Below are 25320 nucleotides of genomic sequence, written 5' to 3' on the forward strand. Positions count from 1 at the left end.
CCAGCTTATGTCGCTCTACTGAAGCACTGTAGCAAAAAGTCAGGAGACAGCAAACAAGGATCATACTTTGACAGGAAGTGGCTACCAAACAATTAAAAAGGAATAATCAGCTCCCTGGCAGTGATAAGGGGAATGCTGCTCAACTCATTGCTGGAAAACGATGGTGAGCAGTGCGGCAGATAATTTTTGTACATCCAGGTGAGAATCGTATTGTTTGCTTCTGGGATCATTTCTGGGAGTTGGTGGGAATGAGGCATGTGTGTGTATGTGTGCAGGCAGACTTTTGGTTTTAGCCCTGCTCACTGTCTATATGTGACCCTCAAACACTTTCTCCCAAGAAATGCAGCCTTCAGGCAGCCAGGGGTGGGGGCACACAGGGAGAGAAAAAGTTTCCCAGCCCCTTTCCTAGAGGGAGATGACACATGGGCACACCTTTGTAAAATTTCTCAGGGTGGCCTGAAGGACCCACAAGGTCCAGGATGCTAAGGACAAACCCCAAATAAATTTAAGCAGAAATATTATCTGAAAGCAAGTTATGTTAGCCTACCCTTCATAAGATCTAGCATATGTCATAGTATAGGGAAATAAAGATAGTTTAACTGAAGGCTACAACACATTTTATCACACTATTATTTTATAAACATTATATTACCTTAAATATAGATATTTAGCTCCATAGCAAAAACTACAGAAACATTTGCACAAAGCTGTAAATTGGTGCATAATGTCATAAACATATGTCTATAGAATACATTATAAATAGTTATATTATGTCTAAGCATATTATAGTCATGTTTAAGATACATGTTTTTGGCATGGCTGTCAGCATTATTGGTCACAGAAAGCAAACACACTGTTCTAAATGTGGCAGAACGAACTATGATATTTTAAAAGGTTAGTGTTCATGTTATACATTTCATCCTAAATATAACCGCTATATTGCATTAAGCCATTCACAGAAGTGGACATGTAATCTATTGTTCCACTTGCTTTCTTGCCACCATTTTTCCAGATAGCACAAATACTCTTAATTTTCCTAATGTGGATACCAGTACTACAGAAATGCTCTACCCCGCATCCTGGCCGCTGGGAGGGGGGGCTGTTGCAAGTGGCTGGGGAGAAGGGAGATGTCTCAGGTGGTGCTACTGAGATGGGAGGGGCCCAAGAGGCAGTTTTAGCTCTCCGGGCCCTTCCTCAATGCCTCTTGGATGCGCGGCTGCAGAGCAGGTAACACACACTTCTGCAGCTGACAAAAAGGTGTCATTGGCCAGTCGAGGACGGAATCAGAGCGGTTTACCAGGGTCATGGCAAGCAGCTCCTCTTTTTTCCAACCTTTTCTCAGCCGAGATTGGCAGTGACAGTAGCAGAGGCGTCATATTCCATCCCTTGACTGGGGCAGCAGCTTGGTCAAGCATGGCCGGTGCTCTTTTGGCCACCTACTGGGGCCTGAGCCCCGGCATGATGGGAGCAGGAGGGAGGTGAGCTGGTGCCCGTATTCCCGGCAGCCATTTTCCAAACCCCGAGGCTGTGATCGGGCACAGTTTGGCCTAGTTTTGGGGCCATCTGGCCTGAGGTTTGGTGTGTGGGCCCTGCGGGAGGATTTCATGGTGGGGGCGAGGGATCCTGTTTGAGGTCTTGTGTGCTAGGGTGGTCAGAGGGAGTATTTGGCTGAGAGTTCAATTCCCCACTGTGGCCTCTGCTCTTTGCTCCAACCTGGTTTTGCCCAGTGCCATTTGCCTTAGGCTGCCTATATTGTTCTGAGTTGTTATCAGCTCAATTGGGAGAGCTACTTGCTGATGGATACAGAAAGGGTGAGTTCTCACCCCTTCTATGACTCATTCACTGGGCTAGTTTTGTGCAGCATGCCTCCATAAAAGGGGCAGGGGGACAAGAAGGGTAAGGCCAAGACACCCTGCCCACCTGGCAAAAGGCCTTGGAGGAGGCATGAATCTTCTTCCAATGAAGAAGAGGGGCCTGATATGTCATTGATCCTGGCACGATTGGAAGCGGTGGGGAAATATGAGGGGATTACACCTTCCCCTTTGCCTGTGCAGAGGGTGACCAGGGGCTCCCATCCCAAACAAACCAGGGGCTCCCAGCCCAAACAAACCAGGAGGCAGAGCCAGCATGCATTGTTACTTTCTGCTGCAGTGCACTTGGACGCGATCAAGGCTTCTTCCAGCTCTGCTCCTACACAGGTTGTGGGACCAATTCCTTCAGCAGAGGAAGGACCAACACCTGCTGTGCCACCGGCCCAGGCAGTTGGGTCCACGACATCCATGCCAGCACCAGAGGCCCCAGCTCTAGCTATCCCGGATCCAGGTGAGATGAATTTGAAGCACATTTCCCCTTGGTCTAGATGGGGCCCGATTGGGCCTTGGGGGTGGTTTCCATGGATGTTTGCCTTTGGCTGGCCAGTTTCTCAGCCTAGCAGTGAGCGGACAACTTCAATACCAGCTAAGACTGAAGCTTTGTCTGGGGTGTCTGCTCAGGCACCACCAGGGGTGTCCGTTGGGGCAGCTGAGGCACTCCTTGCCTCTCCGGGTGCTCCTACTCCCGCTAGTGTGCTGGAGGCTTCTCCTCCTACTTTCTCTGTGGCAGAGCCTGGCGCTGCCCCCCCGACAGGGTCTGTAGGGGTGTCCTCTGCTGTTGCAGCAGAGGTGGGCATTCAGCAGCCATCTTCGGCAACCACAGCCTGTGCCTTTGTTTGGCAGGGCCTGGCTGGACCCGCCAAAGGGGAGCAGCCCCAAGCGCTTTTTGCGAATGATGTGATACCATCCGGACTACATCGACCCCATTGGGATTTCACCTGATGCCCTCCACAAGGGATAAAATTCTCCAAAGGGAGTTCATAGACATTTTCTCCTTATTATTCTGTAAACTGAAATCTAAGGACAAGGACAAATCTGGTGACAAATATAAGGACAAAGGCAGGAATAAGAAGGCTGCCCGTACTTGGGCCAATTGGCTGCCAGGTTTCCTGATTTACATGGGTGTTCTTCAGCAAAAGTTCTCGGAGCGAGGTTGGATTTTAACTAAATATATTGACATTATATACCAGGCATACAATGGATATGAGGACAGAGCTTGGCTGGCTTATGATGAGGCTTTTTGTATGAGGGCTGCCATCAACCCTTCCCTCCAGTGGAACCTTAAGGACCAGGACCTCTGGCTGCAGTTTATGATTCAGGGGAAGGTCTTGACAGCGGTCACATTTTGGCCAAGCAGTCACTCGCCTCAGCGCCGGTAGGGGCAAGCATGGGACAGGTGGGTCAACAGCACTTGCTCTGTTGAGAGTATCGTTCCCGTGGCTCCTGTTCATGGAATCCATGCCAGTTCTGCCATGAATGTTCCATCTGCAGCAGCCAGCATGCATGCACAAATTGTCCCAGGATTAAAGATTGCATGGCACTGCCCGGGATGGGCGAGGGGGCAGGAAACCTGGGGGAGGGCAACAGCCTCCTCCCAAAGGCATGCAGCCCGGTTAGGACTCCCTGCTGCAGCTCTTGAGGCAGTACCCACAGAGGGAGGAAGCCATTTATCTAGAGCGAGTTTTCACGGAAGGGTTTAGAATACCATTCCAAGGTCAGCATAAGGTTCAATTTTCTAAAAATCAGAAGTCAGTTTTGAGTATGGAATAATTGGTTAGGGCCAAAATTGATAAAGAAGTAACTGCTGGGAGGGTTCTTGGTCTGTTCACAGCACTGCCAATCCCCAGCCTGTGAGTTTCTCCATTGGGGATTGTCCCGAAGGAGTCAGGGGAGTACAGGTTGATTCACAACCTGTCCTTCCCAAAAGGCGATTCTGTGAATGATGAGATCCCAAACCAACTGTATTCAGTGTGCTACACCTAGAGATGGGCAGATCCCTTACCCCTTTCCAGGTGGGGGGGGTCCGCGGGGGCGGGAGGTGATCTGTCCGTCCTCCCCAGAATCCATCCAGGCTGGCTCTGCTCTGCGGTGATCCTGCGGAGCTGAAGCACTGGCGATACGGCTGGCCGCCATTGCCATGCCGTACCGCTGTGCTAAGACCAGACGCAAATGGCATCCACTACGCCATTTGCGTCCCTGTTTTTTCACATGATAGGCTATGCAAATATCTACGTAAATATAATTTGCGTAGCCTATCGCGTGAAAAAACAGGGGCGCAAATGGTGTAGCGGACGCCATTTGCGTCCGGACTTAGCACAGCGATACAGCACGGCAATGGCGACCAGCCATATCGCCAGCGCTGCAGAGCCGGCAGCTGGTTCCACAGGATCACCATGTGGAGGAGCCAGCCTGGACGGATTCCAGAGGGGCACAGAGGTGAGTGCTCCATTCCGCTACAGACCCCAGTGGGGCCAGATTCTTGGAATCTGGCCTCATTGGGGTCCATGGCAGAATTCTCTGACATCCCTAGCTACACCTCTTTTGATGCTGCAATCTCTATGGTTCAGGCTTGCTGGCAAGGGGCACTGATGGGTAAGTGTGACATAAAGTCCGCTTTCCACATATTGCTGGTCAGTCCTTTTGATTTTGGCCTATTAGGGTTCTGCTTCCAGGATATGTTTTATCTGGACAGGGCTCTTCGCATGGGGTGTTCCATCTCTTGCGCCATGTTCAAGAGGTTCAGCACCTTCTTGGAATGGGCAGTGAGAGACAGGATGGGGGCACAGGGTGTTGTCCATTATTTTGAAATTTTTTGTTTGCCAGCTCCAGGTATTCTGCACAATGTGCCTACTTGATGAAAGAATTTTGCACCTTGATGGAGGAGTTAGGTGTACCTTTGGCACATGAGAAGACAGATGGGTCTATCAACTGTCTTAATGTTCTTTGGGATTGAGCTGGACACCATCAATCAGTGCTGCAGATTCTCACAGTATAAACTCTCCATCTTGGAGGACAAAATTCTTGCAATAATGTGTTCCCATAAAGTCACACTGCATGTTCTTCAGGAGGTGGTTGGGCACTTGAATTTTGCCTGCAGAGCTGTTGCCCCAGACCTGTCCTTTTTGAAGTGGCTTTGGTGGGCTACGCATGGGCTGTGGCTGCCACATCACTGAACCAGGGTTACCTCAGCTATGCATTGGGATCTCTTAAGCGGGTTTGGCTTAAGTTTTTTCAGTTTAATGGTGTTTCTTTTTGGAGCTGCAAGTTGCTCCTGGAGGCCGAACTGCAGATTCATTTGGATGCCACCAGGTCACTGGCTTTGCGGGTGATTTGGCAGGATCGTTGATGCTCTGGATGGTGGCCCAATAGTTGGTTGGCCAGAGGAATTTGTAAAGATCTAACATTCTTTGAGTTCTTCCCCATCTATGTAGCTGTGCATATTTGGGCAGAGCAAATGGCCAACTTGGTAGTTCATTTTTGGTGTGACAATCAGACCACTGTCCAGGTCATAAACACCCTATCCTCTCATAGTCCTAGAGTTATTTCACCGCTAAGAGCCTTCAGACTTCATTGTCTGCAAAATAATACAGACAATGCTTTATGCACTGTCTGCAACATCTTGTTTCATGCCCGGCACATACCTGGCCTAGACAACCCGACTGTCCACGCTTTGTTGCATAACCAGGTGGAAAAATTCCAGGAGCTGGCCCCTTGGGCATGTGCTCTTCCAGAACCCATGCCAGCGGTGCTTTGGGAGATTGGTGGATCAAGGCAGAGCAAGCTATGATGAACTCCACAGCTCCCGGTCCCAGAGCTGCTTATGACAAGGCAGGTAGCAGGTAGGGAGTTCTTTGCTTTCAGGTCAGAACTGCAGTTACAAGAATTGCGGCTTATTCTGGTGGATCATCTTTTGCAGTTCTGTGTCCCTTCTAGGAGTAAGGGTTTTTCTGCCAGGGCCGTAGGTGGTAAACTGGCAGCATTAGCCTTTCGGTCCAAATTCAAGGGTGTGCCTGGTAACACCATAGATTTCAGGGTATGCTGTACCATCCAGGGTTGGGCCAGGGTGTCACCTGCAGTCGCCAACTCCAGGCACCCTCTTTCCCCTGACGTCCTGTTGGGACTCCAAGGATTGTGGCCATCCATATGTTCCTTGCCTCATGAAGCCACCTTGTTTCATGCTGCTGCGTTGATGGCTTTCTTTGGGGCTTTCAGGATTTCCGAATCGGGAATGGCATCCAAAGGTGATGTATCTGGAAGGCCTTTAAGATTTTTGGATGCTCAGTTTCATCTGGATGTTATTCTGATGTGGCTCAGGCGGTCTAAGACTGACCAGAAAGGTAAGAGCCCAAGAGTATCCTTCTTCCCTGCTCAGGTGGAGGAGCCATGTTCTGTCAGAGCGTTGGTGGCTTTTTGGGGAATTTAAGGGGTCCGTAGATGGTCCTTTGTTCTGTCACTTGGATGGTTCCCCGTTAACAAAGTATCAATTTTGGGCCATTGCTAAGTTGGCCTTGAATGCTCTGGGTCTGGGTAAGTTTTGCTTTGGCACACATTCTTTCCAAATTGGTGCTGCTTCAACAGCCATGTCACTGGGCTTCATGCCTGACAAGGCGAAGGAGATGGGCAGATGGCACTCCAAGGCTTTTGAGGCTTATGTGTGCACTTTCCCTTGATATTTGATGGGCAAGCCTACCTCGTTCTAGTTTTCACTGTTTCATTTCCTTTTTAGATGGATGGAATGGACAGGAACCCAAGTGCGTGCTCATATGTGGACACAGCATGGTGTCCTGGGCCTGTCTGAGGGCTTCCAGGTCGGACTGCAGACCTCAGCTCGGACTGTCCCTGCCTGCCTGCATCCACTGGCTGGGCAGATGTGGCATGTGGTGGGAGCACCTCCTGCCCACGTCATTCCAGCAAGGTTTGGTGTGGATCCCCCCGCAGGTTTTGGTGCTGCGTCTTGGGGGGAATGACCTGGGGTTTTTGAAAGGCGAAGTGCTCATTTTGCAGGCTTGGGCCGATTTTCAGGTTGTCAGGCCATTGGACTGGGGTTGTTATCAACTGGTCCAGTTTGCTTCCCAGAGTGGAGTGGAAGAATGTTTGGGACGAGTGGGCCCTGCAACGGGCCCGCCAGAAAATTAATAGGGAGGTAGCCTTGGGATTATGTAGGCATGGTGATGGGATTATTTCTCATCCTGAGATTAGACAGATGCGAAGGGAGCTTTACAGACAGGATGGTGTACACCTGTCTGATCTAGGCAATGATTTATTTTTGTTGGATCTGCAAAAGGGCCTGTGGGAATTAATTCAGCACAGGTGTGTGGGGGGGGGGTCTGACTAAGCATTGGGCTTGTCGTCTTCCTGTGGCTGCTAGGGACAGGCAATGCTGATGAGAACAGGGATGGTGAGCATTCAGAGGCACTGTTTTGGACACAGGTGATGCCTGAAACCTCCCGCTCTGGATTTTGCGGCCCAGCAGGGAGATAAGGGTTACTTGTGAGGCCAACTTACCTCACCCACCCAGTGTTTTGCAGCTGGGGAGGGGGTGACAGTGGTAGGCCTACCTTCCCCAAAAGGGGTAGCCGTGTAGGGTGGCGAGCTGAGACACCACTGTACAGGCTTTGAATATTTTTGCCCATTACAGTGCCTAGCTAGTGACTGGCACAGATTACTTGCCTGTCCTGGTCTTTCCCCTTTGCAGATTGATCAATAAATGTGGCCCAGTTTGACTCCAATCACTTCTGTCCATCTCCTTATTTCTCCCTTTCTGCTCACAGTGTGTACATATAGAGTCAATATGACTCTTTACATGCTAATGTTGCTGCAGAGTTTAATGAGAATTTTGCAATATTAAAATCAGTCTTGCAAACGGTCCAGGGATTCACGTGTGAGCTGCTTGAGTTCCGCTGCTTGACCTGAAAGGAGTTGAGCCTTTGTAAGCATTCCACCTGAATGCTTGAGAATTTTGTTCAAGAGCTCATAAAAAGGACAAGGGCCTCATTAGTGCTTCTGCTACCGCCTTCCCCTTTTGCTGCCTCAAGGTTCAGAAACGTACCTTGGAGATGGACAAGGGAAGGCAGCAACACACACTTCAGAGCTCCAGGGACTGGGGCTGTCTGGGATGCTACACTCATCATTTCTGCCAATGAGAACACCCGTCAAGACAAACTGTGATCAAAATATTCAAAGTACCACTTAAAAATACCAAAGTCTATTGAACAAGTCCACCATTATGGTGGTGTTCAGTTGCTGTCTCTTTCCCTCTGCTTGATCTATTAAATGCCGTTACAAAGCAATTCGTACCTTACCAGTAATTCTGTCCACCAGTGTGGGTACCACAACAAAGCCACTTGATAGCTGGATCCCATGTTGCACTAGTAATGTATGAATGCTCATGTCACATGCAAAGGCGTGTGTGTGGAAGCACAGCTCTCTTCAGCTGCCTTACAAACGTGTGTATTTACTGCCACATCCCACTATTAAGTAACCAGAAATCAGATTAAGTACTATGATCAGATACCTCTATAAGATTGTGAAGTGTACAGGCTTTAAGAAATTTATCTTTGCCTTTCAGCTCTAATAACAAGTAGGCCTTTTGTAACAGCTAAATAAGTATTTAACTTAACAAGCCGATCTTTGTCCAGGGCAACCCCTGTATGTATAAAATGCTTTTGTAAACAAACCAACATGCACATTAAAATTTTTACAATATAGATGTTTTCATGGTTAATTGACACACATTATACCACACTTACTTGTTTAGTTCTATTTTCTTTTCTTCATTTCTAATTTTGTATTCCAAAGGGGGAAAAAGCATCTTTTCAGCTGATCTCATGAAAACTCTGCAATGGCAAATGAGTAACCAACCTGAGTGCATTAGAGTACAGCTGGAAAGAATGCTAATTTTCTGCCTCAATGCTGCCTTCAAAGAGATTATTCAAGCCTTCCTCTGACATGGAACAGAGTGATCAGCCAGCAATGAGTATGCATGAAAATAACCTTTATCCGCCTTAACAAAAAGGTAAACTAAAAAAGCAGTCAGTCATGCCCTAATTATTTACTTTTAGTTAGGGAAAGGGGGGAGAAGCAAATCTATTTCAGTTATGGCTTTGAAACTGGAATTATTAAAACTAATCTAGGGTTGCAAATGTGGCTTAAAAGGCAAATACAAACCAGAATTTTAATATATATTTTTGGTAGAAAAATGTTTTGGTAACGATATGAAGCAGTGATGTCACCTAAAGAAGATTTATGAAGCAGTGATGTCACCTAAAGAAGATTAAACCAGAAATTTATGTCCACATCTCAAACGCAAAAAAATAATCTCATACTGTAAATTCATGACCTTTTTGATATTTGACATTCTGACCTAGATTCCTTTAGGTGTCATCACTCCTTGTTGTTGTTGTTTTAAAATCACAACCATTTAATACCCCACCTGCACCGCACCCACCACCCAAATCCTGATTTGTGTTTGCTTTATCACGTTTTTGATCCATGCTGCAAACCTTTTTTAGGCTGCAATCCTATACAAACCTATCTGGGAATAAATCAGATTGAACTCAGTGGGATTTACTTCTGAGCAGACATGCACAGAATTGTACTGCCAGTGTGTTAAAAGGGCAATGACAGTCAACACAGAAAGCTGTTTATATGGGAAGGTACTGTTTCGACACCAAAGAACTTATTCAATCAAAAAATGACACAGTTTTCACTCTTACAACCTCTGAAGGCATGATTGTTGAAAAGCATCAAAGTGATCAGCAAACTTTCCATTTTGTCTTGGAAAGGCACATATTCCATCAAATTTGGCATAATGTGTTTAACCAGATTAGTTCAAGAGTTCATCAGATATAATAAAACATACATTAAATAATTTTCATTAATACATTCAAAGAAGCTAATCAAACAATGGATATATAATTTTTTTACAAATAAAAAGTTAGAATAGTTTGTAACTATGAGAAGGCTATTCTGTAGCACTTCCTATAACACTTCAAAAAAAGATTTACTTGAATTGTGATGAACGCCAAGGCACTTGGGACAAAGATTTTCAAATTCACAAATGATGTGATGGGATTCTGGGACTAAGTCAGTAGAAACCACAGCCTCCTTTCCAACAGAATCAGTCAGGAAGTGCTGCAGTTCAGATTAGCCCAAATATGCCTTTTTGGCTGTGAATGTAACACATATCACAATGAGGGTTAGATCGATATCTGTGGGTAGCTGAACAGGCAGGAAATATCTTGTTTTTACATAGCTAAACCTATCATTTACTATACAGCTTACATAATTTACATAGGATTTACACTAGGGTAGGCTACTTGTCCTTCTAGCTCAGTATTGTCTACTCTAACTAGCAGAGGCCCTTCCCATTATCTTCTACTGCATCCTTTAAAGTGGGAGATGCCAAGCATTAAACATAGCATCTTCTGAATGCAAGACATGTGCTCGCCCACTGAACTATGGCCCCTCTTCCTAAAAGGAACTCTACAGTCCCCTTTTGAAAACAGGCTTGGTGGATCTGCAAGCTGAATACTAGATTTACAGTTTGTCTACTACTTCATCACACAACTAGCTCTAACAAAGTTAGACTCAACCAACATATTTGCACATGGCATGGCTAGTTTGCGCTGGTTCTGAGGGAAAACCAAAAAGCTGAGAGAGCTGCAAGCAATGTTAGTAAAGGCACTGGGAACCACTACCTTAAGGTATGCAATGCATGAAAAGACTTTATCGGTGGTAGCATCCCGCTTATGGAATGCCCTACCTAGGAAGACTCATTTGGTGTCTTTACTTTTAAGTTTTAGGTACCCAATAAGGACTTTTTATTCCGTTGTTGTATTTTATATATTAGTTGTTTTACTATGTTGCTTTTATCACCTTTTGTTTTTAGAGTTGTTGTGAAATTACTGTGTGTGTGTTTTGTTACCTTATTTGGGGAACTGTTTTTAAATTTGAAAAGAAGGCAATAAATACCGCAAATATATATTTCATTTGAATTATATCCCAGAGACATATGGGTTGTATCCAATGTTAGATCTACTTAGAGTGGACCCATTGAAATTAATGGGACTCAAGTTAGACTAATATTGGATTCAACACTATGCTTGGACTTTGAGAATTGATCAGAATTACCATTCTTTTCTTGAAGAAAGATGCTTTGAATAAGACTCAACATTCTAGTACAGTTTATAAGTAACAGGAAACTATGGTTTTCAGCTTTGAGAATGAGCTTCGGCAAGCTTTGGATTCACGCTTCCTCCTTGCCTCTCCTTATCTTTTAAAAGTTTCCATTTTACAATGTTCCACATAATACCCATGCTCAGAAACTGTGGTTTATTAAACTAGGTCCACAGTCAGGAGGTTCCAAAGCCATAGTTTCATTCTGGCAGGACCTGAAGCCATGGTTTCATTATGGGTTGTTTTCAGTGACCATAGTTTAAATGAACAACCATTCCATGAGTTCAGACATCACAGAGAACTGTGGTTAGTTTAAAACGGAAAGTGGAAGCTTTCAATCTCCTTCTTGCAGGTGCAAAAAAGGAGGAGAGGGGAGACAGGAAAACATAAGATCAAAATTCATCACAGCTCATCTTGTTGCAGAAAACCATGGTTTTCCATTATATCTGAGCCAGCTATTGTGTTTCCATTTTGAATGACAGGGCCAAAGAAAACATTTCTTAAAGCATGCATAGCTCCACTACTCTCCTGTAAGCATATTCTCTACTCTCCTGTAAGCACATGCAGCCCCATTCAGTTCCAAGAGAGGAGGATTTGAGCTTCCCCACCCATATTTTTCATGACATTTCTCCACAGCGTGGGGGAGGGGGATTAAAAAAGAAAACAGGCTCCATTGGCTTCCCCCCCCTTTTTTTTAACTCCCTCCCGTGGGGGTGGAATTTCACAAAAAATGGGGGTGGGGCCTTAAATTTTCCTCTCCCAGAGTGCCATAACAAATGTTTTGTTTGTCCCTCTATTTCAATGATTATACAGTTCCAGAATTATACAATAGTGATAAATCATTTCAACAATTTGAATAACCTCACTTGGTACCAAGTTAGTAAGCAAGTTTTTTTTTTCTTACAGCTTCATCATTTCAGAGTTATGTCACATTTCCTTGACCTGAAGATTTGTCACAAAGCCCAAATGTCTATTCCTGCATGTGTGTTTTTTAAATATATCCAGATGAAACAGAAAAGCGTATACTGAAATGCGTTTACAAAGGATCAGACACTCTGCTGTCTACTAGGGATGTACGAAAGTTCTGCCATGGATCTCGGGGAGGCCGAATGCCAGCGCATTCGGCCCCCCAAAATCGGTGGTGGAATGGCCCCCCACCCCACCCCCGGGACGGGACTTACCTGGGGCGGATCTTCCTGGAGGCGGTGGCTCTGGAGGCGGCTCCGCCGCCATTTCCAAGTTTAAAAAACAAACAAACAATGTGATAGGCTACATAAAGATTTACATAGCCTATCACGGCTAAATTTTAAAGAACACCGTGATAGGCTACGTAAACATTTACGTAGCCTATCACGGCTGACTGCAGGGACGCAAACGGCGGCGGCTACAGCCACCATTTGCGTCCCCGCTAGCCAGCCGGCGGCTCCGCAGAATCCCTGCGGAGCAGAGCCAGCCGGCCAGGATTCGGGGGGGGGACGGAGCGCCTCCCCCACAGCCTCAGCATAATCCGCGAACAGGTAAGTGACTTTCGTACATCCCTACTGTCTACACAGATAGGCTGAATAACAAAGGTAAGTCACTTTCTTAAAGTGCATTTCGTATTTATTACATGAAAACTATATATATTACATGAAAACTACAAAGAACACAAGAAGCTGTGTTTCAAAAATTACCCTTGCACAAAGAAAAATACATTTTAGTAAGCTTTTTCCCTTTGTTTTTTTTAAGTCAAGTTTCCTATAGAAGTATTTTTCAATAATACTTCAAAACCCCAACATCTTTTTTTCTAAAACAGTTGGCTAAAACTGGTTCATTTTAAGAACACATAAGTCTTTATATGTGTGTGTGTGTGTGTGTGTGTGTGTGTGTGCATGCACTCACCCTCAATCCAGGGCCACATCAGTTTGCATGAGCTTATTTGCCTCAAGCCTCCATGATAATTATGTTGATAAACACTTAATCCCTTTTATGCTTCATCTGTACAACTGTTTCTTAAAGATCCTACATCAAAGTGGTCTCTCACAGGGATCTTTGTTGCTACTGTGCTATGTTTTCATGGCAGAAATATGAAGGCAACTGCTTGTTTTTAAAGGCTCACTTCCTTTATTAATGTATAGGAAAAGGACATTGACCTGTAGAAGGCAAAAAAATCAAATAATTTTAGTGCAAGAATAGTCAGTGGAATCACTTATATACAACTTGTTAGAAGTACACCATAATAAATCAACCCCAAAGGTTTGTTTTTGGATCTTCAAATATTTAGTTCTTTAAGAACTGCTTTCATTCCAGCTCTTCATTCATCTACTTGCTGATAGTTGCATAGGAATTTTCGTTATCGTCCTCCCTGTTATCTTCAGGTTTTAATTTCCTAGCTGCCTGTTTGGACAACTTAATCTACAAATCCAGTCTGTGTAGAAAATCTTTAGCAGATAATTCTTCAGGTGGAGGAAGCTGATTGTAATGTCCCTGGGGACTGCGTGAAGAAAAGTTGTCTTTCTGAATTCTCACTGGTCCTTCTTCACAAGAAAGGGGGCTCTCAGTTTCAGGGGGAGTGCTACCCTGTTGATCTTCCTGGATCTCTCAGACGCTTTTGATACCATTGATCATGGTGTCTTACTGGATCGGCTCCGTGGGATGGGAGTTGGGGGCACTATGCTACAGTGGTTCCACTCCTACCTGCAGGGCCGATTCCAGAGACTGGTATTGGGGGATTCCTGTTCTACCCCATGGCTATTAAACTGTAGGGTGCCACAGGGTTCTATTCTTTCCCCCGTGCTGTTCAACATCTACATGAAGCTGTAGGGTGTGGTCATTAGGCATCTGGGGGCATGGTGTCTGGATGAAGGCCAATAAACTGAAGCTAAATCCTGATAAAACAGAAGCACTGTGGATTGGTGGTTCCTGAGTCTGGGAATTTGGTGAGTGACCTGTCCTGGATGGGGTTGCACTCCCCCGAAGGAGCAGGTGCATAGCTTGGGAGTACTCCTAGTCCATCCCTGTCACTGGAGCTCCAGGTGGACTCTGTGGCCTGGAGTACTTGGGCCAGTTTCAGCTGATCCACCAGCTATGGCCTTTCCTGAACAGGGATAACCTAGCCATGGTAGCACATGCACTGGTAACTTCCTGATTAGACTACTGCAATGCACTTTACGTGGGGCTGCCCTTGAAGATGACTCGGAAGTTGCAACTAGTGCAAAATGCAGCAGCTAGACTGCTGACTGGAACACCTCATCAAAATCATATAACACCAGTTTTAAAGGAATTGCATTGGCTGCCTTTATGCTTCCAGTTGGAATTCAAGGTTTTGGTGATGACATTTAAAGCCCTAAGTGGCTTGGGACCTCGATATTTGAGGGATCGCCTCTCCCTTTATATGCCTGCCCGAGGATTGAAATCTATTGGAGGGGCCTCCCTCTGCATCCCACCAGTGCGAGACATACACTTGGGATGTGGGAGAGGGCCTTCTCTGCTGTGGCACCCCAGTTGTGGAATGCCCTCCCTTTGGAAGCCCGATTGGTGCAGACATTGGTTTCATTTCGGTGCCAAATAAAAACATAGATTTTTACCAAAGCCTTTGAGGGCTAAATGTATTCCCTAAAGTAGCACACTGTTTTAACTATTTTATTGTTTTAGAATTTAATTAGTATTAGCTTGTTTAAGTTTTTAGGTTTTTTTAAAAAAAAATGTTTTATACTGTTTAAATTGATTTTATCTGTATGCCACCCTGAGATCTTAATGATATAGGATGGGATACAGATGTTTTAAATAAATAAATATTCAATGTTTTTCTCAGAAATATACAGTCATTCATGAAAAGTTTATTTGCCCTTTTTATCTGTTTCATCATCACTCCATACTTGAGCACGATGCCCTGCATGGTACCGCTGGGGCTGATGCACCGCCACAATGGCCATGCTGCCATACGAGTGGGTCTTGGTGTGCACCAGACTGAGAGAGAGTTCAGCCTCCGTCTCCATCAAGATGGGAAGCAGCTCTTCCTGCAGGGACAGACTGGGCACTGGCAGAAACTCCGCCATGGCATTTTGTGCACTTGCTGCCTGCAGCAGCTCTGGGCACTGGCGGGCACTGCAACAACCTGCCACCTCCCACAGTGACTCCTTCCTACCCTCAGCAGAGCCCCCTCCTTCATATGTTTTTTTTAAATACAAGCTGATTAGTCATGACTAAAAACATATCAAGCCCTATATCAATAATCAGTTAATGATTTTTGCTCCATAAGAGCTCGGTTACTAAGGACATGCTGTTGGACTGCAACTCCCATCATCCCTCACCATTGGTTATGCTGGCTAGGGCTGATGGGAGTTGCAGTCCACTAATATCTGGAGGACCACAATACCCCACCCATCATTTAGAAAACAATGGTTCAGCACCATCTGCATTCATTCCAGTCATCATGGAAGCCTGGGAAAGCCATGTAAGACCCAAGGAGAGCACATGGTTCATGTGAATGTGTGAAGTGAGTTTTAGAAAAGCAAATGTATTAGGGGGCTTGTACAACCACTTGGCAAAAAACAAACTTTCCTCTTAAACAAAAAGCCAACTACTCATTTAAAGTTTGGCTAAATACACCAGTCATTTTAAGAATTCTCCGTACCTCCCAATGCATCTACTGATACTGTATGTCAAATAATTAAAAAAGTAAAACAAACAGCCTTGTAAACCCAGCCTATTATTAGCTGAGTTTATTATTATTAGGGTGGAGCTTATTATTAGCAGGCCAGATACAATTTGAATGGAAGGGGTTCATTCATCACTAATTCCTATTCATTTTCCTCTCTCTCATCCCATTGGGTATCCTCATGTACAATCCCATCATTATTTACCTTCAGGATCCTATAGTATAGGGCCTATACCATTATGATTTCAAAACATAATTTTAATGGAACATTTCTTTCATTCACACAAAGGTGTTTCCCCAAAATAAGAGCTAGTATAGTTTTGTGGTTAAGGGTGCAAACCATGGTCCAGGCAGTCAATGGTTCAAAACTCACCTTAACATGAACTTATTAGGTGGCTGTTCTCAGTGATCAGATCACCCTGTCAATCCACAACACAGGTACTGACTTGTATATATCTTGTATAATGATACTGACTTGTCTATATCTAACTTTGTTGTAAGGATTACAGAAATAATGCATATGAAGTATTTTGGAGCTAAGTATTACTTAACTGTGAAAAGAATTGGGCATTAAAACCCTCCCAGAATTACACCTGAAACATTTTTCACACAAATTCACACATTATTGTCTTCCCATTCTCATAGGCAAATGTTCAAAACATAAAGTATGCTGACATACTAAGATTGTCCTTCCTTCTTTAGAACCTCATAGTATGAAGTAATCATTTGACAAGTTATTGAAGGGGAATCAAATTTAAAACAAGGTCTAATGTATTTCAGAACTGAATTGAAATAAAATAAGACGGCTGCTTCTGTGACAAGCCTTCCAGAGAATCTCCACAAGCACTTAAAATGTTGAAGTACCTGACAATAAAATAATAGGTTGCCAATAATGCCTGATAAATAGTTCAAGGACAAAACACAGAACTAAAACCATATTTGTGGGCTGAGCAAACACAGCATTCAGTTTTGACTTTCTAATGTTAACTCTTTGTCATTCAAATATACATTTTAAAATACTGAGGGGAAACATGGATTGATGAGGAGCAGGCAGTGAAAGATCAGTGGAAGATCCTGTTATGGACAATGGAGGCTGGTGGCTCCGATGTCAGTGAGGTGGTGAATTCACTCTGGGTTTCAGTCAGAACCAGTGAGAATTCTAAAGGAGCTATTCAAGATGCTTCACTGATTATGGATCAGTAATTGGTTTAAAAACAGGAAGCAGGGAGTAGAAGGAATGGAAGAAGTGGGGTTTCCAAGGAACTGTATTGGGATAGATGCTTTTTAACATGTTAATTAATGATCTGGAGTTAGGGGTGGGCAGTGAGGTGGCCAAAATAAATTACTCAGAGTGGTAAAAAGAAAAGAAAAGCGGGATTACACGAATTCATGAAGGATAATGCTATCAATAATACTAGTCATTACGGCTATATACTACCTCCAAGATCAGAAGCAACATGCCTTTGAATATCTCTTGCTGGGAAATAAGAGCAGGAGAGTGCCATTGCCTTCAAGTTCTGCTTATGGGCTTTCTATTGGGGCATCAGGCTGACCACTGTGGAAAATAGAAAGCTGGACTTGATATGTCTTTGGCCTGATCCAGCAGGGTTCCTCTTCTGTGTTTTTTTTTTTATATATATATTTAGCATCTTTACATGAATATAGTTAGTAAATAAATGGGGAAACATAGTCTAGTGGTTCAGGGCAGCCACATCTTCCATATGCCAGAGTGGCTTCCATGAAGGAGAGGGAAAGAAGAAAAATATGGATGAACAGAAAGGGAAGCCATGCTGTGGAGACCATTCATTTTAGGTTCCTTCCATTGGCCAGATTTCTTGACCCCAAGAGAGGCCTTTTCTTGCCTGTGCATATGAAAATCAAGGGAGGCGGTAAATGGGTCTGGAAGAAGAAGGGGAAGGTCAAGAATGAGGGGCTATATTCCTCTCTCTAGTCAAAAAATATGCAAACGATTCAGGAGCCTTGGAGAAGGTGCATGGTGGAAATATCCCCTTTCCCTCTCACTGAAGCCAAATTCAACCCACCATTAAGATTAAATTATGTATTCCTCATGTTCCCTACTTCTTTTAGAGTAGTTTTTTGCTGCATTGTTGCCTAGGACTGTTGCTATTGGATTTGTACCCAAAAAGTACTAAATGCTGTACAGAATGTTCCAGTGAATATCTCTAATTATCTCCCAGAGACTCTGAAATCAATCTTCCTAGAGACACTTAAAGGACTGAAAATTCAATGCACAGTGCGCTTACCTGGAAGGAAATCTCACACATATACATTCTTCTGCCAAAAGTATTTTTAAAAGTTCAACAACAGAAAACATTAATAGATCAAATCAAACGCTTTACTTGTTGATTGAGGGGTGGCTGAAACGTTCTCAGCCCAAATCTAACCTCAGCTACATTCCATTTAGGACCAAACTAGACATGATGATAACAGTTCTCTCTCTCTCTCTCTCCCCCCCCCTCTCGCTTTAAATGCAAGTTACCACCACTTGCGTCACATATAAGACAAGGCATCCAATTTAAGAGCAAAAGAGATGCATATGTGAGATTTGCTACAGGGTGGTAAATGGTGGGCAGAGTGAGAATTCTGCAGTCCTCATCCATATTGTCCTTTTGCTCTTCAAATCATACATCCACCCCTGGCTTCACACATGATTGCAGCAGACCCACATTTAAGGCATACCATCATCATCACATCTAGTTTGGCCTGAAGGCTGAGTTTTCAGCCACCCAATACATATTTTAGGCTATATCTTCATTTTTAACTCCCAAATACAAACTTTACAAATGAGAATGCACTACACAAAGATAATGCAACTGGGGCTTCCAATAAATAATCTTAACAACTTCAAGTATTAAGATGTTTGCTTTTTTACACTCTAACTACGAACTGAATAGAAACAACCAAAAGTAACAGTTTCACTTTAATAGTAAACCTACGTATGTTTACTCATAAGTAAGTCCCACTGTGTCCAGTGGTGCTTCCTCCCATGTAATTGTACTGAGGCTTTGGAGTAAAAATGCCCCAGTAGCAAAAAGAATCCTGAAAAACCATGCAAAGATATTTTAAATACCCTTAGTAATCAAAGAAATATTCTTTAAAATTTTAGTAATTAAAAAAAGCAAAGGGAAAAGACAAAAATAAATGAAAAAGAGTATGCCTGAGAGGATGGCTTAATGATATAAAATCCAGGTTTGTATATAAAAAGAAATGCCCAATTCTAGATTTCTCTCATTATTTCAACAGATACAGAAAGACTGCCTGACAACTTCGGACTAGGATACTTGAGAGAGTGCCTTCTCCCTTATCAAACTGTCCAGTCACTGAGGCATCAGAGGGGATGCTCCTGCTGGTTCTGCCTGGAGCTATAGCCCAACTGGAGTCCACCTGGATTCCAGCGTTCAGTATGATGGATCCCTTTCTGTGGAACGCCCTGCCTCTGGAGGTCAGCCAGGCACCAACATTGTGCTGTTTTTGGCATCTGCTTAAGATATCTTTATTTCAAGAAGCCTTCCTCAATTGACCAGCCACCGTTTTTATTAGTATTCTATTTTTTAAAAAAACTTTTAAAATTGCATTTTTAAAAAATCTTTTTTAGTTCTCCACTCTGGAATCTGTTCAGACGTGGAGCGGTATATAAATGTTTTAAAGAAGTATGTTTAGGATTACGGCATAGTTTCTTGCAGTGCACTGAGAAACAAAACACAGTATAACACTACATTCCTTCCTGCTCACCAACATTTTCAGATATCAATGCTATAGTTGGCCATTTTCAGGTAAGGTTTCCAAATCTTATGGTAGGTTCACACAAGTGCCTTGGAAGCATGCCAACAGAATCAAAGCCAGGCCATGTTTCTACAGAGGTATTCATGTGAACTCCACGTAGTGGCTTGTATATGCAACTGGTACAATATGTGAATCATGCTGTTTCAGGTTTGTGCCATTGCTACCAGGGAAATCTCAATAACCACTTATGTAGCTCCTATGTGGAGCCACCAGTTCATACAAACAATACCTCCTTGTGACTACAGCTCGACACAGCCTGCCGGTGGCTCCACATGCTCAATAGGCATGCACATGAGGGCCAACTTCAAGTGTGAGCCAGCCTTTAGAAACCTACAAAAGGCTTCTGCAACTATTCATGAAAAAATGCACATATCTAGTAATTATAATTATCATGACATTTGATTTAAGCATCTAGTATGACATATAAAAGAATTAATAAGATCTTAATAAGATAATTTGCATGTGTAAACGATGCACTGCAATTTTCTATGGAATTAAGTTATAATTCACTAGAAAACTGATTTTCTAATATATATATATTTTAATTCAGAAAATGAGTGTATGTTATCTTCAGAGATATTTTTAAAAGCAACTAGTAATAATATAAATGAAATCACACAAACAGAACTTACTGAAATGTACAGATAGTGAACAAATAAATAAGACCTCAACTGCACAACGTTGCAAATGAAGAATTGAAACTTCACTGTTTCGTGTTGGTGCTCTCTAATCCTTGTGCCGATCACATCTTCCTAAATAACAGTGAAGAACACTGTTGAAAATGAAAGCGATTATTATCCATTGCAAATGACTGCATTACTTGTCACATACAGAAGTCTCTGTAGTATTATAATTATGCATTGTCTGTCTATTTATAAGCACCAGAACTTTATAAGATAGTAAAAATGCTCTGATGCCAAGGCACCACTTAACCAAATATGTTTGTAAAAATACAGAAGCATAATTGGAAGCAGGCTAAACATTTTCACTGGATCATCATGTTCAAATACTATCAGATCAAGTTTTATCTTTAATTACAGCTTATATCTACCCAATAGCTAAATTAGTTTGCTTCAAGATAAAAAAGATATCCAAAATAACTTGCATCCACAGGACACCAGGTCTGAAGTACATAAATAGAGTAGTTAAGATGCACAGTCATGTACATAATAAAGCACTCACAAGAACATAATTCCTGTACACAATGAGCAAAGCCTTGAAAATGAGATTACAAGAACATATAATATGTAAAGCCAATTAGGGCACAATCCTACGGCCGCTAGACAGGGTCTAGACGGCGACAGGATCTTTCGGTTCCTGGGAACCAAGCTTGGAGCCAGCACTCCGAGCTCCATTCACAGAAACCTGACTCCCCTCCCCCTTGTAGGCGACACAGTTTGTCTCCAGTTCTGCACTCATAACAGCAGTGTGGAGAGGCCAAAAAGGGGCATCCCTGGGGCCAAGGAGGGGAACAGACTGCAGAAGCACCATTATGACACTTCTTATGCGCCGTCTGGCCTCCCCCACCCCGGGCTCTGACACGGCCTGGCTAGATATCCGAAATGGCCATCTAGCCACAAATGCAGGGCGGTCAGAGCATGGAGGAAAAGATCCCCTCCCCCTCCGCCTGCCCTGTATTGGAGAGTCAGCCACGTCCGAACTCAGAGGCAGCCGACTATCCCCATAGGATTGCACCCTCCATGAGTTAAATGCACTTCTCACAATGAACAAGGTCTGTTTTCCAATTTTAATGATTTCATAGAAAAACAGAACAACATCTGCATCTCTTATACCAGGAGTGGATACCAGGGGCCACTTTCACCCCTCCTGCCAATACTCCAGTGGGCCACACTCTTGCCTCTGCTCTGCCACCGAATTTTAGTGGCAAACTATTACAGAGGGATAAAACATATACATTTTGTTTTGAAGCTAAACTTGTCCATTTTAGCCTTCTGTAGCAGTTTGCCACCAAAACCTGGTGGTAAACTGCGGGGGGGGGGGGAACATTGCCGCCACCACAAATTTTGTGTAGGTGGCAGCCACTTGTGGCCTGCATGTGGCTGATCCTATACAAATGTCTGATCAACTTGTGGACTTGAAAATATTCTGCAGCTTGCCTGGGACTATAAGAACGGGAAAGCGGGAGTTGTCAGTCAAGCTAGCAAGCCAAAATCATGGCTGTGTTTGGCATAGTGGGTTTGACCTGTTGGTTACAAGCTATGCAGGCCTGTTTTGTCTACTTGAGTAGCAGAGGTGCTGCTGGAAAGCTGAGAGGAAGGTAAAGGTAATGGACTGCATTTAATGAACTTGTACCCTCTTGCTGAGAGAGACCCTCCCCACCACAAAAACAAAATGAAACACCATGCTCCTTCCCATTTAGAAACTACACCAAAGAGTAACAATTCTCTCCCCTGCTTTAGGGAGGCATCAGTGTCCTTTTGAAACCAGCAGCCACAGTTCCCATCTCCACTCTCATCTCAAATATCTTGGCAAGCCTAGCAACCAATGCATCTCCCATTGATGAAAGAGAAATAGTGACTTTTTATTTTTTTATTGTACCCAATTATTATACAAAAAAAAGGCAAATTATACAAATATAATCAAGTCAGGGACATACACACAAAAAAGACAGGAAGTACTCTACAGTAAAGATAAGAAAGTATCTGGTCAAATATTGTCCCAATATTTACTGCAAATAGTGACATTCATAAAACTGACAAGGCAAAGGGTTAATGTGTGTGGGGTCATCATTCAGAAGAGAGCAAGGAGGAAAACCGCTTGTTTGGGAGGAGAACTAATAATTATGGGCTCTTATCATGTTGTGTAAAAATAAATTCAACTGATATATGTGCACGGTTGATGTGCTAGGGGATGGGGAACCAACGTTTGCATCTCTGTTATTTGTTATATTTGCATTATTGTTGCGGGCCTATGACCTTCATGCTGCAATTTGTAAGTTGCTGTTTGCTGTTGTGCTATTGCTTTGGAACTGAAGCTATCTGCAGAGAGTAGCTGAAGTAGCCAGTACTTGGTGAACTAGAGAAATGTTAGAGTGGCTATATACAAAGTTCTGTACGCAGGACTAACATATTTATCTTGGGGCAAGAGAACGATATTTTGTATTACTGCTCTTGTGTTAACAGGCTACTTATCTGTTTAGCTCTATGTGGCCAACTGCTGTATTGTTTTATTGTATACCTAACTATTGTGATTCTAACTAAAGAAAGTTTGTTTAATTCAAATCCTTGCAAGTTTTATATGCTTCATAGGACCCACACAGGGTACAACAGCACAGCACTTCAGGAAGCACAGAGGGAGGCAAAGGTCTCAAACAGAGTGGGAAAAGCAGGAGCCAAGAGAAAGAAACGTGGGTCAAAGCCAACTGGAAAACTGCAACTGGTATTTGTCTACCTACTCAACTACAGCCTACCTTTATGATCACATTTCCATACACATGCTCATCCTTTGGAAAGCAATTGTGCTAGTATGAAAAGAAAACTTTAGCAATGCAGATTGAAGTCAAAGTCTAAGACTGTGTACTATCATCTAATCGTCCGGGCACAACTCAGGAATACTACTGTAATAATAAAATTAGACCACTGACACCATGAATAATGAAAATATTTAAAGTTCTTTTGAAAACAAAAATATACATTTTCATCCTCTTAGAATTCTCCTGTGGTAAACGATTAACCCACTGAGGTAGGAAATAAATAATTTCTCCAAGTCCCTCTCAGTTAGTAGAGTAAATTCAGGATAAACTAAAGTGCACTAGAGCATGGATGAACGAACACAAAAACAAGACCAGAAGCACCAGATGCCATTGGCACCAGAAGCTCATCTTTTACAAACACGTGACTAAAGTGGATATAGTGGCATCTTTGTTCTCAACTGAAAACAGAGTTATCAATGAAAGTCAAAGATTGGCATTTGTATTGTAAAGCACATGCATAAAATTTCATCATGATAGCTGAGTAAGAGGAAGATACGCTGGAACCTCTTAAGCAAGTTATACCAAGAAGCTGCATCAAGGGTGGAAAGTAATTTCCAGAACAAAACTTAATACAGAATCCTTCTGTAACAGAGTATAGGACATGAGCAGTGCAATCCTATGCATGTTTACTAAGAATAAACACAGTGCCACCTTGTTAATGGGGCTTACAATCCAGATAAACCTATGTAGGTGTGCTTAATTCCCAGTGAAATCATTACAAACAGCCTTTACAGTTATAAATGCTTAAGGGCAGCAATTTCAATAGGTCTTACATACCTTTATCATATGCACATACCTTTATCAGGACTGGCCATAATTAATAAAGGCTGTTCCTAAGACACAAGTGAAAAGAAAATGCTTTAGATATACTGGCATGTTACTCTGTTTGCAGTATCTAAGTGGGTCATTCCACTAGTGCAAATGATGTTATGCTAGTTGAAACTAGGTCCCTAACTATGCAGAAGAGGAGAATCCAACTAAAGTTATGTTTGCACAAGCATAGTTGTGCAACTGGCTGAGAAATAGGTTGTGCAATCGGTTGCACGTTACATTTGCACAACTGCTTGCACAACTGAAAGATTTGGTGGAGCTCCACTAGCACTATTTGAGTTTGCAGAATAACACCGTTGGATACTGTCCTAAATTAGCATTCTTTAGTATTCAATCATTTTACAGGGGTCAATGCACTGGGACCAAATCAGCATCTGCTAAGTAAATCCTTTGTTTTACAAAAATAAAAATCAATCACAACACAAGTGCTTTGATTGGGCATCATTTGGCATTTTCAGTAGCTCTTAAAAGTTGGAAAAAACATGCACTCTTGTGTACATAACCAAATGGTTCTTCATAAACATTAATTCTTATATGAATATAAAATTTTTAAAAATGACAGTGTTTTTCATAAGTGATACTTCTAAAGCTTGACTGAAATTCTGAGTTCTAGATGTCTACTATTACATGCTACAGAGTAGAATACTTTGGTTCAAACTAGATGTAAGATTAGCTCTTGTGTGATAAATCATAATGTAAAAAGCAGCTGTGGATGGAGTGCAAACTAGATTGGGTGTCCCCATGTGCACTATTAACCCTGGGAAGAAAGCACCAATTGAATTTTCCTCCCAGGGCAAATAGCAGGCCCAAAGACCATGGTGGGGCTAAAGGGTTAAAGCTCTCCTCCTCGCATGCCACAGTCTCTGATATTCTCTCTCTCACTCTCACTCACCTAGACTGCTATTTACTTTTAAAAAATCATGCAAGGGTTAATAACATAATTAAGGTCACATCTAGTTTGACCCTTTAAAAGTGGTGTAAGCCAAGACTTGGTTTAACTCTGTGAGACATTTACACAGTTACATTTTATCTAGCATACCCTCTTCACAGGGAACTCTGGGAACTGGGAACAGTTTTTTTTAATGGGGACTCTGTTTCCCATTATGTGTCTCTCATTTAATGGGGGGTATGTAGTTCATTAATGCGCTACCACTGAGTTAAAGCCCTTCCCCTAAATTAGAATGCTTGTATCAGAAATATCTGCCCAATATGAGAGCTAAACATATAAGTAATACATTCAGCCCGAGTTGGCTACCCCTTGTGCAAAAATTATTATTTATTATTTATTAAAATTATTAATTGCCCATCTGGCTGGTCACCCAGCCACTCTGAGTGATGTACAGCATATAATAAAACAGTGTAAAACAATAAAATTCTACAATAAAAACATTTTCTAAAATACCCTAACCCAAATGCCTGCCTGAACAACCACATTTTTAATGCACGGCGGAAGCTCATTAAAGAGGGGGCATGGCGGAGTACCCTAGGGAAGGAGTTCCACAGAG

The 25320-nt window shown here is 43.0% G+C and overlaps 1 protein-coding gene and 2 pseudogenes across 2 annotated transcripts in view; 1 reads left to right on the top strand and 2 right to left on the bottom strand.

Annotated features, from left to right (window-relative positions):
• The window catches only part of CNTN1 (contactin 1), a 310396-nt gene that overhangs the window by 237913 nt on the left and 47163 nt on the right, over positions 1 to 25320 (bottom strand). For both annotated transcript variants that reach the window (XM_084810709.1, XM_084810708.1), the window contains one exon: positions 23781 to 23817. The gene's annotated coding sequence lies outside the window, so the exon portion shown is untranslated. The remainder of the gene's footprint in view (positions 1 to 23780; positions 23818 to 25320) is intronic.
• LOC146339990 (uncharacterized) lies at positions 1980 to 8455 on the top strand (annotated as a pseudogene).
• On the bottom strand, positions 13350 to 15085 carry LOC146339991 (lysM and putative peptidoglycan-binding domain-containing protein 2 pseudogene; annotated as a pseudogene).

This window comes from Heloderma suspectum, chromosome 7, assembly GCF_057233095.1.
Source record: "Heloderma suspectum isolate Gila_16-S chromosome 7, 16-S_ref, whole genome shotgun sequence".
NCBI lineage: Eukaryota > Metazoa > Chordata > Lepidosauria > Squamata > Helodermatidae > Heloderma > Heloderma suspectum.